Source organism: Asterias rubens, chromosome 2 (assembly GCF_902459465.1).
Source record: "Asterias rubens chromosome 2, eAstRub1.3, whole genome shotgun sequence".
In the NCBI taxonomy this organism is placed as follows: Eukaryota; Metazoa; Echinodermata; class Asteroidea; order Forcipulatida; family Asteriidae; genus Asterias; species Asterias rubens.
The window spans coordinates 13360327-13373746 of record NC_047063.1 but is presented as its reverse complement, the minus strand read 5'-3'; the positions used below and the strand labels follow the sequence as shown (position 1 = coordinate 13373746).

The following is a 13420-nucleotide window of genomic DNA, read 5'->3' as shown; positions in this document are numbered from 1 at the left end:
AAAACCCCATGGGTGCATAATTTTGTGTACTTTCAGATGCATAGGCCTAATAAAAGGCTTCAGCTGAGGTCTTTTATTATTTGACTTAGAAATTACCTCTTTCTCCAAAACTACGTTACACTATAGGGAACCTTTTCCCACAAAGTTTTGTATACTATCGACAACTCTCCATCTTGCTCGTTACCGAGTCAGTTTTCAGGATGTGATGGTATTTTCCAACAGTGTCCATGCCTTTAATGGACGACCTGTTACACTTTATTGTCGTCTGTGTTATGGTTCACCGACTTTGCACTGACAATAACAGTTCTAAATCTTGGGTCTTAATCAGGTACCAGGCTATTTCCCACGATTTTTGTGAGGTAGAGAAAAACTTGCACATGAAGCAAGAATTATTCAAATAAACATGGCAACAATTTTTAGGAAAATGTGTCTTGCTTGCAACCCTTATATAGATACGCGTCTATATAGAGTGGGGGTTATGAATAAATTGGTCATGACATCATAGTTGCTAATAAGAGAGCGCATTATGGTGATTTGGTGTAAGATTGGGTATTTACCTGTTCAAGTATAACTGCCATCTTTCCCGGGCAGGACTTTCTTCAATAAACTGGAGTGGGTGCATGGACTCCCCCTTTCTCACCGTGGCCTCTGACATTGGCCTTTGACCTCACTAGCCTTCTTGCCCACCAAAGGGCAATTTATAATTGTTGTGAAATTCCAGTCATTGAAACAACGGCGGTGAAAACACGTTTGCTGCAAGAAGATGGCAATAAAACTGATCTACGGCATTAAACCAGTGATTCTGATAAAACATTGTGGCGCCAAAACCTCTCAAAATGGAGCCTCAAAGTGAGGAAACAAAAGCATTTTACCAAGGGGGAAATGCACTTCCGAACCGTCTAGTTGTATAAATACATATGCAAAGTCTCTCCTACTCTGCAGTTCGCACGTATTGCTATCGATTGAAGTATAACATGAAGTCGGATGCTTGTGTTGTGTGCACTCAATGTAGACAGAATGCCACAACATGCGAGTGTGTGCTGAGAAAACATATTGGCTGCGACTAGATTTTTTTAAATGGGGATTGTCAAACAGCCGTACAGCGAAAATCAAAACGGTTGCGTCATGGAAAGGCATTTTTTTATATATTTTTTTCACCCTCAGAATCTTCAAAAAAATGATACTAAAATTTTGATCAATATTATTTAGATCTAGCGCACCTTCAACAAAGCAGCAAAAGACCATTTCCACGACATAATTTATGTAAATTGCACATAGCGCGTGCACACACACTACGGTTGTCAAAATGAGAAACCACAATGCCGTTTTCTACGGAAGGCACTAAAAACTAACCTCTACAGCGGTTCGGAACTTTTCGTGTGCTCTCGGAACCTTCCGGCACGGTTCGCGACGATCCCCCACGCAGCAGGTTTGGGGAGTTGTTTAATACATAAGAGTGGACTAACCACTAGGACCTGGTTGTTAATGATTTCATTTCTAAAAGATGCAAGTACTGCTTCAGACCTCTTTATTCAAGTACATTTGTAGCAGCAGGTTTGGGGAGTTGTTACATAAGAGTGGACTAACCACTAGGACCTGGTTGTTAATATTTTCGTTCTAAAAGATCAGTACTGCTTCAGACCTCTATATTAAAGTACATTTGTAGCAGCAGGTTTGGGGAGTTGTTACATAAGAGTGGACTAACCACTAGGACCTGGTTGTTAATATTTTCATGTTTAAAAGAAGCAAGCATATGCAAAATGACGTCATAAGGTCATTCTCGCTCGGGTATTCTCCGATGGGCCGAACCGCTGTGGAGTTTAGTATTTAGTGCCTTCCGTTTTGGACGCGATTGTGCGTCTGTTATGCTACTCTCACACTAGGAAGAATATGCTAGCGAATGTGCTTACGAACGGAATATTGAACAGTCGCTCAAAATTCGACACAAATTCACTACGTTCACAAGTCATTCTCCACCTCCTTACAAAGATCTGTCACTTTATGCTGCTCTCACACGGCGAATATGCTAGCGAATATGCTATTGGAAGGAAATATTGACAATCGCTCAAGCTTCGCAACACTCGCCGTGTCTTCGTAAGCGTTGGTAACAAATTCAGAAACTTCACAAAATTATTCCCCACCTCCTTACGAAGATCGCTCAATTTCCAAACCGGTTTGTAAATTTCAGCGAATGTTGCGAAGACGGTCATTCGGCGTGATTTTCGTAAGCATTGGTAACGTTGGTAAAGCGTGCGTAAGCGTTTGCAACGTTCGTAAAGGCATTGGCAAGCGTTGGTAATCATTTGTAATATATTCGTAAGATATTGGTAAGGAGAGGGCCGACCGAGGACGATCGAGGGGTGAGACCGAGATGAAAATAGTCACTATCCAACCGCCATTTTGGACGAATTCAACGCGAAATTCAAATGTTCATTTTCGCAAGAACATTCGCCACACTGTGAGAGGGGCAATACGAAGCACTTCCGTACATTCAGCGAATGTTGTGAAGACGGTAATTCGCCATCGATTTGCGTATAAGCATTTGGTAAGCCATTGGTACTGTTGGTAAAGCGTGCGTATTATGCGTAAGATATTTGTAAGGAGAGGTTTAAGGACGACCATAACATATTTACTATCAAATCGCAACATTTGAGCGAATTCATCGCGAATTTCAAACATTCATATTCGCAAGATATTCGCCCAAGTGTGAGAGTACAGCATTATAGAGTGCACATCTCTATGGCGTTTGCCAACCAATATGTGCGCATGCGCGAATGTAAAAAGTATAATGGTGGCGCCCTGATAAGGTATGTTTGTTGATAATTTTTCAACTAACATGTAGGTTATTTGTATTTTAACCAAATCGAGACCCAGTGTATGAATGGCATTATATTTTGCACAATCGCTTGTATGTACATGTATATAGGAAATAAACGATGGATTTAAATGGACCGTAAATTTAATGAAAGCCAGTTCAATTGGTAACCTACGCTCCATGCAGTTATTTATGGTCAACTTTGTCATCAGAGACAATTAAATACTGTACCGCAATGGAAATTCAAAATTGGTAAATTTATTGCTTTTCGTTAAGCTGCACCCTGATCAGAAAGCATCCAAGTCTGGTTCGCAATCACCTAAAGTGCTGTATTGCTGATTGCAGTCGGCTTTGGGTGATATAGATTTGAAATCCCCTTCAGCCCCCACCCCAGCAACCACCAACTGAGTCACACTTAAAGGCACTGGAAACTATTGGTATTTTTCAAAACAATTATTAGCACAAAACTTACTTTTCAGGCATCTGAAAGCACACAAATTTGTGCAACAAAGGTGTTTATCTTTTATTTCTCTTGCAACTTCGATGGTCAGTTGAGTCAACATTTTCACAGAGTTTGTTATCGATGCGTTTGTTTGAGAATACTGGTCTTTGAAAATTGTCCGGTGCCTTTAAACACTGGTTCCACTCCTTCATTTTGATCAATCCCGAAGATGATCTAAGTTTGAGGTGAATATCTGTTAACCAGAGAGATCTCCAGGAAAATAAAGACAATACTGGCTTTCAATCTTGTTTTCATTAAGGATACGGCCCACTTGCTTCCATTAGTGTTGCGACCTAAAAGGTACAGCCATACGCCTACCACTATGCCACCTTTGGACTTGGAGATTCATCGATGACATATGCACATACACAGATGGTGTAAGACGAGAACCACTGTTCAGATTAGAACAACATTTGTGGGGAGAAATGGTGCCCAGTTACCCTCGGGCTGTTGAACTTGGGGGTTTGTGGGCCACAAAAGGAAAACCTGTCAGTGATGACTTATTGACCAAAGTGTTTTGTTTCTTGCCATACTTTACTAATTCCAAGAAGTTTTGATTTAACTGCTTAAGGTTGTTGGTGAACAAAGAGAAAGGATGTCACAACATAATGATTGCACTTTTCAAGTTACTGAACAAACTAAATCGCATCTGCCGACTTTTGTTGGTTTACTTTAAATATGTTACTCTTTACTGTACTTTATTCATTATCTGGTATTGAAAGAGATTGTGGAGAACCCTGACTCGTTTTAAGGCGTGAGTTCGATCCACACCTCTAACATAGCTTTTGTTTTTAAACTTATTTATTTTTTCAAGATTAAAGTGAATTGTCGCCCATATTTGTATGTCTCATATCGTGTCAGGATGGCCGAGCGGTCTAAGGCGCCAGACTCAAGGTGCTAAGCCTTCACTGAATACAGTGATTATGAGTGTTCTGGTCTCCAATTGGAGGCGTGGGTTCGAATCCCACTTCTGACATTAATTTTTGTTTCGTTTTAAGATGTGAATTGTCACCCATATTTTTATGTGCTACCAGTATACCTGTCTCATATCGTGTCAGGATGGCCGAGCGGTCTGAGGCGCCAGACTCAAGGTGCTAAGCCTTCACCGAGTATGGTGATTGTGAGTGTTCTGGTCTCCAACTGCAGGCGTGGGTTCGAATCCCACTTCTGACATTACTTTTATTGTCGAGACTGAAGTGAATTTCACCCGGTTTTTTTGCCCACCAGTTTGCCTGTCTCATATCGTGCCAGGATGGCCGAGCAGTCTAAGGCGCCAGACTCATGGTGCTAAGCCTTCACCGAATACAGTGATTATGAGTGTTCTGGTCTCCAATTGGAGGCGTGGGTTCGAATCCCACTTCTGACATTAATTTTTGTTTCGTTTTAAGATGTGAATTGTCACCCATATTTTTATGTACTACCAGTATACCTGTCTCATATCGTGTCAGGATGGCCGAGCGGTCTAAGGCGCCAGACTCAAGGTGCTAAGCCTTCACTGAGTACGGTGATTATGAGTGTTCTGGTCTCCAATTGGAGGCGTGGGTTCGAATCCCACTTCTGACATTACTTTTATTTTTAGAGACTGAATTGAATTTTCACCATTATTTTCGCGTACCAGTTTACCTGTCTAATATCTTGTCAGAATGGCCGAGCGGTCTAAGGCGCCAGACTTAAGGTACTAAGCCTTCACTGAATACAGTGATTATGAGTGTTCTGGTCTCCAATTGGAGGCGTGGGTTCGAATCCCACTTCTGACATTAATTTTTGTTTCGTTTTAAGATGTGAATTGTCACCCATATTTTTATGTGCTACCAGTATACCTGTCTCATATCGTGTCAGGATGGCCGAGCGGTCTGAGGCGCCAGACTCAAGGTGCTAAGCCTTCACCGAGTATGGTGATTGTGAGTGTTCTGGTCTCCAACTGCAGGCGTGGGTTCGAATCCCACTTCTGACATTACTTTTATTGTCGAGACTGAAGTGAATTTCACCCGGTTTTTTTGCCCACCAGTTTGCCTGTCTCATATCGTGCCAGGATGGCCGAGCAGTCTAAGGCGCCAGACTCATGGTGCTAAGCCTTCACCGAATACAGTGATTATGAGTGTTTTGGTCTCCAATTGGAGGCGTGGGTTCGAATCCCACTTCTGACATTAATTTTTGTTTCGTTTTAAGATGTGAATTGTCACCCATCTTTTTATGTACTACCAGTATACCTGTCTCATATCGTGTCAGGATGGCCGAGCGGTCTAAGGCGCCAGACTCAAGGTGCTAAGCCTTCACCGAGTAGGGTGATTGTGAGTGTTCTGGTCTCCAACTGGAGGCGTGGGTTCGAATCCCACTTCTGACATTACTTTTATTGTCGAGACTGAAGTGAATTTCACCCGGGTTTTTTGCCCACCAGTTTGCCTGTCTCATATCGTGTCAGGATGGCCGAGCAGTCTAAGGCGCCAGACTCATGGTGCTAAGCCTTCACTGAATACAGTGATTATGAGTGTTCTGGTCTCCAATTGGAGGCGTGGGTTCGAATCCCACTTCTGACATTAATTTTTGTTTCGTTTTAAGATGTGAATTGTCACCCATATTTTTATGTACTACCAGTATACCTGTCTCATATCGTGTCAGGATGGCCGAGCGGTCTAAGGCGCCAGACTCAAGGTGCTAAGCCTTCACTGAGTACGGTGATTATGAGTGTTCTGGTCTCCAATTGGAGGCGTGGGTTCGAATCCCACTTCTGACATTACTTTTATTTTTAGAGACTGAATTGAATTTTCACCATTATTTTCGCGTACCAGTTTACCTGTCTAATATCTTGTCAGGATGGCCGAGCGGTCTAAGGCGCCAGACTTAAGGTACTAAGCCTTCACTGAATACAGTGATTGTGAGGATTCTGGTCTCCAATTGGAGGCGTGGGTTCGAATCCCACTGCTGACAATTGTTTTCTCAGTTTAAATAAACAAAGCAACATAGTGAGTTTGGACACAAGCTGTCTTTTGAACAAAGTGTAGGAAACCTTGTCTGGAATGAACACGTGTGATTCTCCGTTTGAAGGCGTGGATTAGTTCAGTGTGTTTCTTCATCGGGTCTCCTTTGAAAACCTGGGTCAGCATCAAACCAAAATCTTACAATATTCTTACGGAAACAACAAGTACACGGGGCGGCTGCATGCATCCCATCTAAGATGACAGACTCACGGTAAATTATAGTTTTGTCCTTATAGCACCATGATTGTGAGTGCTTTGGTGGTTTTCATTCAGATGTGTGAATTCGTATCCCACTTCTGACACTTTTTTAAACTAATATTAAATTGAGAGCATGTAATTATGAGCGTGATTAGTCATGCTAGGTTTCGTTCCATTTCCGCAATCTGAAGGAGTTGGTTCGAATCATATTTCTCTTGGAAAACCGTCCCTTCAACCCTGAACCTGTCCTTAGTTAGATAAAGATAACCTTTTACTTATCCTCGTGTACTTATGTTTCAAATATTTTTTTAAGTGTCTCCAGGGATAACGTTTCCTCAATACTTATCCTAGGGTCACCGACCAGTGTAAACCATCCATAACCGCTCCTCGTCCTGGCTTACTCTTATCTCAAAGTGATTGTGAAGATTAATTACCCATCTCATAGATGGGAAAAGGTGTATTGTTCTTCCCAAGTAGTTGGAGATCGGGTCGGCGTCCAGTTGAGCACTTTTTTAACCCCCTAGTTTCGGGTTTTTGTGTACCCGGTTGGAGTGGCTTCAGCTCCGGGGCCCGTACGGACCACTTGAACCCTCTTGAGGCAGGTATCAGCCCCATTGGGTTGCGACCCATAAGGGTAAAAGGTATACAAAGCCCAGCCCAACCAGCATACCGGTATTCATCCGAGATTCACAGGTGTGACTATTGTCATCGTAATACAACTGGTATGTGCCCCGTTATAATATGATGACATCTGCGAGGTATTTTAATGGGGCCACACGGTGGTTTTTGTTTATACTGGTGCTGTTTTTAATTTTGCAGGTATGACCAATGGTTGAAATATTTGTGTCGGGACTTTCAAGGCGGGGATCCGCGTAGGTAGTAACTGGGGTTTCGATCAGTTTCCTCTGAACATATTCAGATACGGTAGATTGTGATAAAGCCCGATAATGTGGCAGAGGGTACCCCCCCCCCCCAAAAAAAAAGGGGGGATGCTCCCTAACGTTTACACACTATTTCTCTTGTATAGTAGAACCCCCCCCCCACCCTTCCTTAAGACTTCTAAAAAAAATCCTGGGATTTCAAGCACACATGCAGGCTAATAATGAGGTTGGGGTTATATGCCAAGCCTCATATCGAGCACAGTATTAAAATGGTGTGTACACAACGAAAACTATAAGGAAATCGTTCCGGACAATGTTCTCCTTTCCTTTTTTTTTTTGTCGAGAACACCCGCACTCTCCAATGAGAATTCCCAGAGTCGGTTTAGTCTTTAAACAAGGCAGTGTGTAAAATCCATTTGAAGTGTATTTACAACAGCCATGAATGACTGTACAATGGTCATAAACTGCGAAATATCATTTGTGAAATGTGTTCAATGTTTACTTTCCTGCGCCATAAAGTGCATTAAAGTAGTAGCCCGCATAGTAACAAACGAACCGCTGCCCATCACTGTGCCAAAGGCAATGTTATTAAAATGACGAACGTAGATCTTATCCCAGTTTCGTTTTTCTCAAAAATAGCGAAAATAGGTCAGCAAAAACAAACTATAAAACGGCTCACTGTGTTGGAACCTGTGTGTCATGAAGCACCATGTTGAAGTTTGATTCAATACAAAACTCGAACAGTTTTATTGGGTCGTATCCATGTTGGCGTTTACAACTACGGCTACGGCTGTTGCTAAGGTTGTTTTGCTACGGACGTCCTATGCCTCAACTCATGACCCACTAGCTGCAGCCACAGCTGTAACCGGACACGGCCTGGATTAACAAACTCTGTGCTCATAATTTTCTAGAAATAAAATCCAAAAATTATGTACCGTTCCTTCCTCCTGAGGCCCCATCCGAATTTGCGTCTACAGCTCACCGAAGCCGTAGCTGGTAGCCGCCAATTTGGGCACGGCCATAGATTGTACTTTATGTTGCCACACGAACGGTGTGGTGTACAAACGTAAGCAAGGGGTCAGATTAGGCAAGGGTAAGATTGCGTGATAGTTCATTTTAAAACAAATCCAAAGAAAGACATCATTAGGATGAATAAATTAATCACGACCATCGACCATTCGGATGGTTCTCGGGTTAGAAACCACACTTTCACGTAAACACCAAAGCTGTTCCATGAAAAAGTTAAAATATCTAAAATATCCCATAACTTAATTATAATCGGATGGCCTTAAAACTTATGTTGTTTTAACTTTTTAGAAAATTGACAATGTACAGGATTTGATCGATTAATATTTCCCACTTTGACAACTTCCTCCCCAACCCCCAAACGAAGAGCGTGTTTTCTCCCTCTGTCGCGTGATGATATCAACGGCTGCCGACGTACATAAAATGACTTGAATTTGGGTCTCTCAGACATTAAGCATAACAGTTTGGGCGCCAAATCTCGCGAGGTCAAAGATTTGGCGGGAAAATGGAGAGCGATCGATACGTGCGGGCCCGATCCACGCAGACACGAGTGCTCTTTACGGTGCCAAATCTGATCATTAAACGGAACGGGCCAGCCTGCCGTTTGTCTTTGACTTGCTGTTTGCTACCGTAGCTATTCGATAATCGGCACCTCTCGTAAATTATTTCATATCAAAGGTTCTCAATGGACAAACTCTAGAGTCTTTGGGTTCACCTCATTTTCCATTCCGCTTTAATAACGGCAACCGTTTCCTGTTCAAAATGAAATTTGTTTTTCGCTTTAATCTCATTGTTTGCTAACTTTCTCTTCTCTAAATATAGGGACATTCAATCTGCTTTCCTTAATATTATAGTCCTTGCCATTACACTACAACAGTGGAAGATGCTACAAATCATTATTGAGGCCTCTCCTTTGAAACTCTATATATCAGGTCACGGGTCAGTTGCCGAGATGGAGAACAGGGTATTACTGACCCGCGAATGGTAATGGGTGAGCCATACGGACCCGTCTAACGGGTCAATGTAATGACCAGGCACTTTTTGGAGTGCTTTATTGACCCTATCTTTTTGAAAACCTTCCACACTATAGCGGCCGCTTTCGAACTTCCACTCAAAAATAATTTCGCAAAAAAAAGCGCACATTTTTGGCGGGGTTTTGAAGGAGTGCGTGTCGCGCCCTATGATCATCTGGATTAGTACTGGACTACACACACCTGCTAAATGTACAGCAAACGAGCTCATTCACACGTTCAGATTTGTCTTTTTTATTAACTCAGGTGGTGGGGGGGGGCTTTCTTTCATCTCATTATTGTGTGTCTCTCTTTGAGTTCTATTTGAGGATTAAACATTGTCACAACGTGAGGGTTATTAGCCACGGTGGATATATTACGAACATGCAACACGTTTGACATGCGAATGGAGCTGTACGGTCCCATCAGGGACCCACGTCATCACTCCCCCCTCCGGACTCCGGGGGGAAGTAGGCTTGATGGTGTGTCACAGACCTGTCAATCAAGAGTGACGTGTGAACGGCTTAAAGGGAGACTTCATCATCTCATGCCACTTTGGCAGTTGTTTTTGGTTCACACGGAGAGGGGGGTAAATGAATCATAGGGGTAAATCATCTTCATCAGTTGGTGGATCCGAGGGGGTTTCATCTCCTAATAAACTGTTCCTTTTTGTGAAATTTTTTAACCTTCACATCTTTACCATCTTATACGGTGACACCTGTTTTGGGCCTGTTCATAATGAAACCTACACCGTATGTAACATGGTTGTTAAAAAAAAAAGACCGAAGCCGAATTAGCGGTTACAATGATGCGTTTCGCGTATGGAACGCCAAAGAGGCATTTAATCATCGGTGATGGTCTTTTGCAACCGGTGATCAAATTTGTCATCGGTGGTGGTCCTATGCGATCGGTGATCAACTTTAGCGAGCGGTGATAAAACACGATCGGTGGTCCATTTTAGCGATCGGTCATGCATATTCATGATCGGTGATGGTATATAGCGATCGGTCATGCATATTCACGACCGTTGATGGCTTTTTGCAATCGGTGGTCAACTTTAGTGATCGGTGGTGGCCTTTTGCAGTTGGTCAAGTTTAGGGATCGGTGATGGCTTTTTGCAATCGGTCAACTTCAGGGATCGGTGATGGCTTTTTGCATGCGGTCAACTTTAGTGATCGGTGGTGGCTTTTTGCAATCGGTCAACTTTAGTGATCGGTGGTGGCTTTTTGCAATCGGTCAACTTTAGGGATCGGTGATGGCTTTTTGCAATCGGTCAACTTAAGGGATCGGAGGTGGCTTTTTGCAATCAGTCAACTTTAGGGATCGGTGGTGGCTTTTTGCAATCGGTCAACTTTTGCAACCGGTGATGGGATTTTGGGATATCCGAATTTTGCGTCCGGTCGGTGCAGGCCTACTTCAAAACCTATGATTGTGTAGATTGTGGATATTAGTTGTTTTCTAGTTCACACCACCATGGAGGAATAAATTACACTCACCAGCGGGTTGACTGACTTGCCAAACATTTTTAGAAGAGTACCATTTTATAACTATGTAAGGGGGAACACAACAAACATCAAATTAATCAGCTTTTTCTAAAAAGATAATAATAATAATAACAAATGGGTAGGATAGGGTGTGGAAGGGTTATCTATGTCCCACAATTGGTTGTCGTCTTCCGGAAATGGTGTATGCCGGGGAAATACAAATTATTTATATTCAGTGAAGGGAAATGTTTTTGAACAAGAGTCTCTACCGATAGTTTTGTGTGTAAGGGGAAATCTGAAATCATACAAGTAGCCCTGTGTAAACAGACCCGGAGGTGAGAACATTATGACCACACAAAAACCGTTTTGATGGAAAACACATATTATGTGCATCATGAATGTGATGGACAAACACAGACCGGGACGCACTCAACACGTTTTATAAAAGGCTAGGTAAAGTATTATACAAATATTTCCTTGTAATAAACGAAGAGGCACGTATTAATTGAATCCAAAGCGAAAAACGTATAATATAAAGTTCTTAATTTAGGGGGGGGGGGTGTATAAAGTATAAAGATAAAAGAGTTTAATCTTATATAAAATTGAAGCTTGAATATAAGCTTTACTCTAAACGTAATTTTGTTTTAAATTATTATTTAATTAACCTTGTGATCTTCATTTGCATATTTAATTAGTAAATCTTAGTAGAGCGCCATATCTCAAGAAGTATACTTCCGGGTCAACCGGAAGTTGGCCCATTTTTTGTTTCAGTTATACTACATAATCAATCTTCATTTTTTGTTTCAGTTATAGACTCCTTTTAAATTTTTACTTTGGAACACCGTGACCCTATGTTGACCTCTATTTTCGGGTCAACCTGAATTGGGACCAGATCTCAAGACCTATACAACCTATTTCAAACTTGTCCCAGTTTCCGCGACCACATGTTGACCTCTACTTCCGGGTCAACCGGAAGTGGGACCATATCTCAAGAACTATACAACCGATTTTCAAACTTTTTTTTCAGTTGCACACTCCTTTGTGTTAAATATTAACTTTGAAAAATGTGTCCCCTTGTTGACCTCTACTTCAGGGTCAACCGGAAGTGGGACCATACCTCAAGAACTACACCACTAATTTTCAAACCCTTTTTTACTTATAGACTCTTTGGGCATTAAGGATTAACCTTAATACAATTTGGCCCCCATATTGACCTAGCTCTACTTCCAGGTCAACCGGAAGTGGGACAATATCCCAAGAACTTCACAACCTATGTTCAAACCTTTTTTCAGTTATAGCCTAACAAACAATACAGTATCGGGCCAATGGTGGCATGTACCGGCGTCGAGTTTCGATACGGTGCCGTTAATTGTGATGATGATATTGAGCCAGAATTGGGCCAGTGCTGGCCTTCTTCAGGTCAAGCGTCATGTCCTTGCTAGTAAAGTGCCCACACTGGGCCAATGTCGGTTTTATAGAGGCAAACTATTTTAGTTAGGACGGAGGTTTGCCTGTCTTGGCCAATATTGGTTTTGTGCGGCACACCGTTTCGGCAAAATGATTAACCTTTAATGGGCCAATGCTGGTTTTGTAGCGGTGCACCATTTTGGGAAAGTGGTAGAAAACCTGCAGTGGTCCAATACTGGTTTTGTGGCACACCATTTGGGAAAACAGGCAGAAAACCTCTCATTGAGCCAATACTGGTTTTGTAGCTGCACACCATTTTTGTCAAAATGGTGTCATATAGAAAACCTTTTCGGGGCCAATCATGCCAATACTGGCTTTGGCAAAACGGTAAAGAAATAATGTTCTAATTACTAAACCGACTTGATATTTAAAAAGGAATCAGCCATTGCAAGTTATTGAAGCTGGGGTGGATTTCACAAAGAGTTAAGACTAGTCTTATCTCGAGTTAGGAAGAGTTAATCGTCCTAACTTAGGACTAGCCATACTAGTTCTTATATCTCCAAGGACTATGTCCGAAGTTAGGACTAGGCCTAACTCTCTGTGAAATCGACCCCTGATGGTACCGGCATTTTGAGAAACCGAATACTATTAATAAAACAAAATTCTAAAATGTATACCTCCTTTATTATTTTATTGGTTTTTACATAGCATTTTTAATTTGATTTATTCATTGCTGCTGTTTTTTCATTTTTTATGTTTTGTGTTTATCATGGACAACTACACTTTATTGTAATGAACTTTTTTATTGCAAAGTAATTTCATTTAAATTTAATATATTTGATATACTTTTTGCATTTTTATTTTATTAATAAAAACTTACGAGTTAAAATGCTGGTTGAATTTTCGTTTGATAATGAAAGTTTTACTTTCTGTCATCTGTCTACTGGTTTGTTGGCGGCACACCATTTTGGCAAAATGGTAGAAAACCTCTATTGTGCCAACACTGGTTTTGTAGCTGCACCATAGACAATCTTTTCTGGCCAATACTTTTTTTTTAGCGCCACGCCATTTTGACAAAAAGGTATAGACAACTTTTTCTGGGACATTAATGGTTTCGAA

At 41.6% G+C, this 13420-nt stretch overlaps 7 non-coding genes across 7 annotated transcripts; all 7 read left to right on the top strand.

Annotated features, from left to right (window-relative positions):
- The first annotated feature begins 4173 nt into the window (after positions 1-4173).
- On the top strand, positions 4174-4293 carry Trnal-caa. The gene is made up of 2 exons: positions 4174-4211; positions 4248-4293. It is a non-coding gene; the product is annotated as a tRNA-Leu (tRNA).
- A 467-nt stretch (positions 4294-4760) lies between these two features.
- Trnal-caa lies at positions 4761-4880 on the top strand. The gene is made up of 2 exons: positions 4761-4798; positions 4835-4880. It is a non-coding gene; the product is annotated as a tRNA-Leu (tRNA).
- A 74-nt stretch (positions 4881-4954) lies between these two features.
- Trnal-uaa lies at positions 4955-5074 on the top strand. Its single transcript has 2 exons — positions 4955-4992; positions 5029-5074. It is a non-coding gene; the product is annotated as a tRNA-Leu (tRNA).
- A 467-nt stretch (positions 5075-5541) lies between these two features.
- Trnal-caa lies at positions 5542-5661 on the top strand. Its single transcript has 2 exons — positions 5542-5579; positions 5616-5661. It is a non-coding gene; the product is annotated as a tRNA-Leu (tRNA).
- A 73-nt stretch (positions 5662-5734) lies between these two features.
- On the top strand, positions 5735-5854 carry Trnam-cau. Its single transcript has 2 exons — positions 5735-5772; positions 5809-5854. It is a non-coding gene; the product is annotated as a tRNA-Met (tRNA).
- Positions 5855-5931: 77 nt separating this feature from the next.
- Positions 5932-6051, top strand: Trnal-caa. The gene is made up of 2 exons: positions 5932-5969; positions 6006-6051. It is a non-coding gene; the product is annotated as a tRNA-Leu (tRNA).
- A 74-nt stretch (positions 6052-6125) lies between these two features.
- Positions 6126-6245, top strand: Trnal-uaa. Its single transcript has 2 exons — positions 6126-6163; positions 6200-6245. It is a non-coding gene; the product is annotated as a tRNA-Leu (tRNA).
- Positions 6246-13420: the final 7175 nt, after the last annotated feature.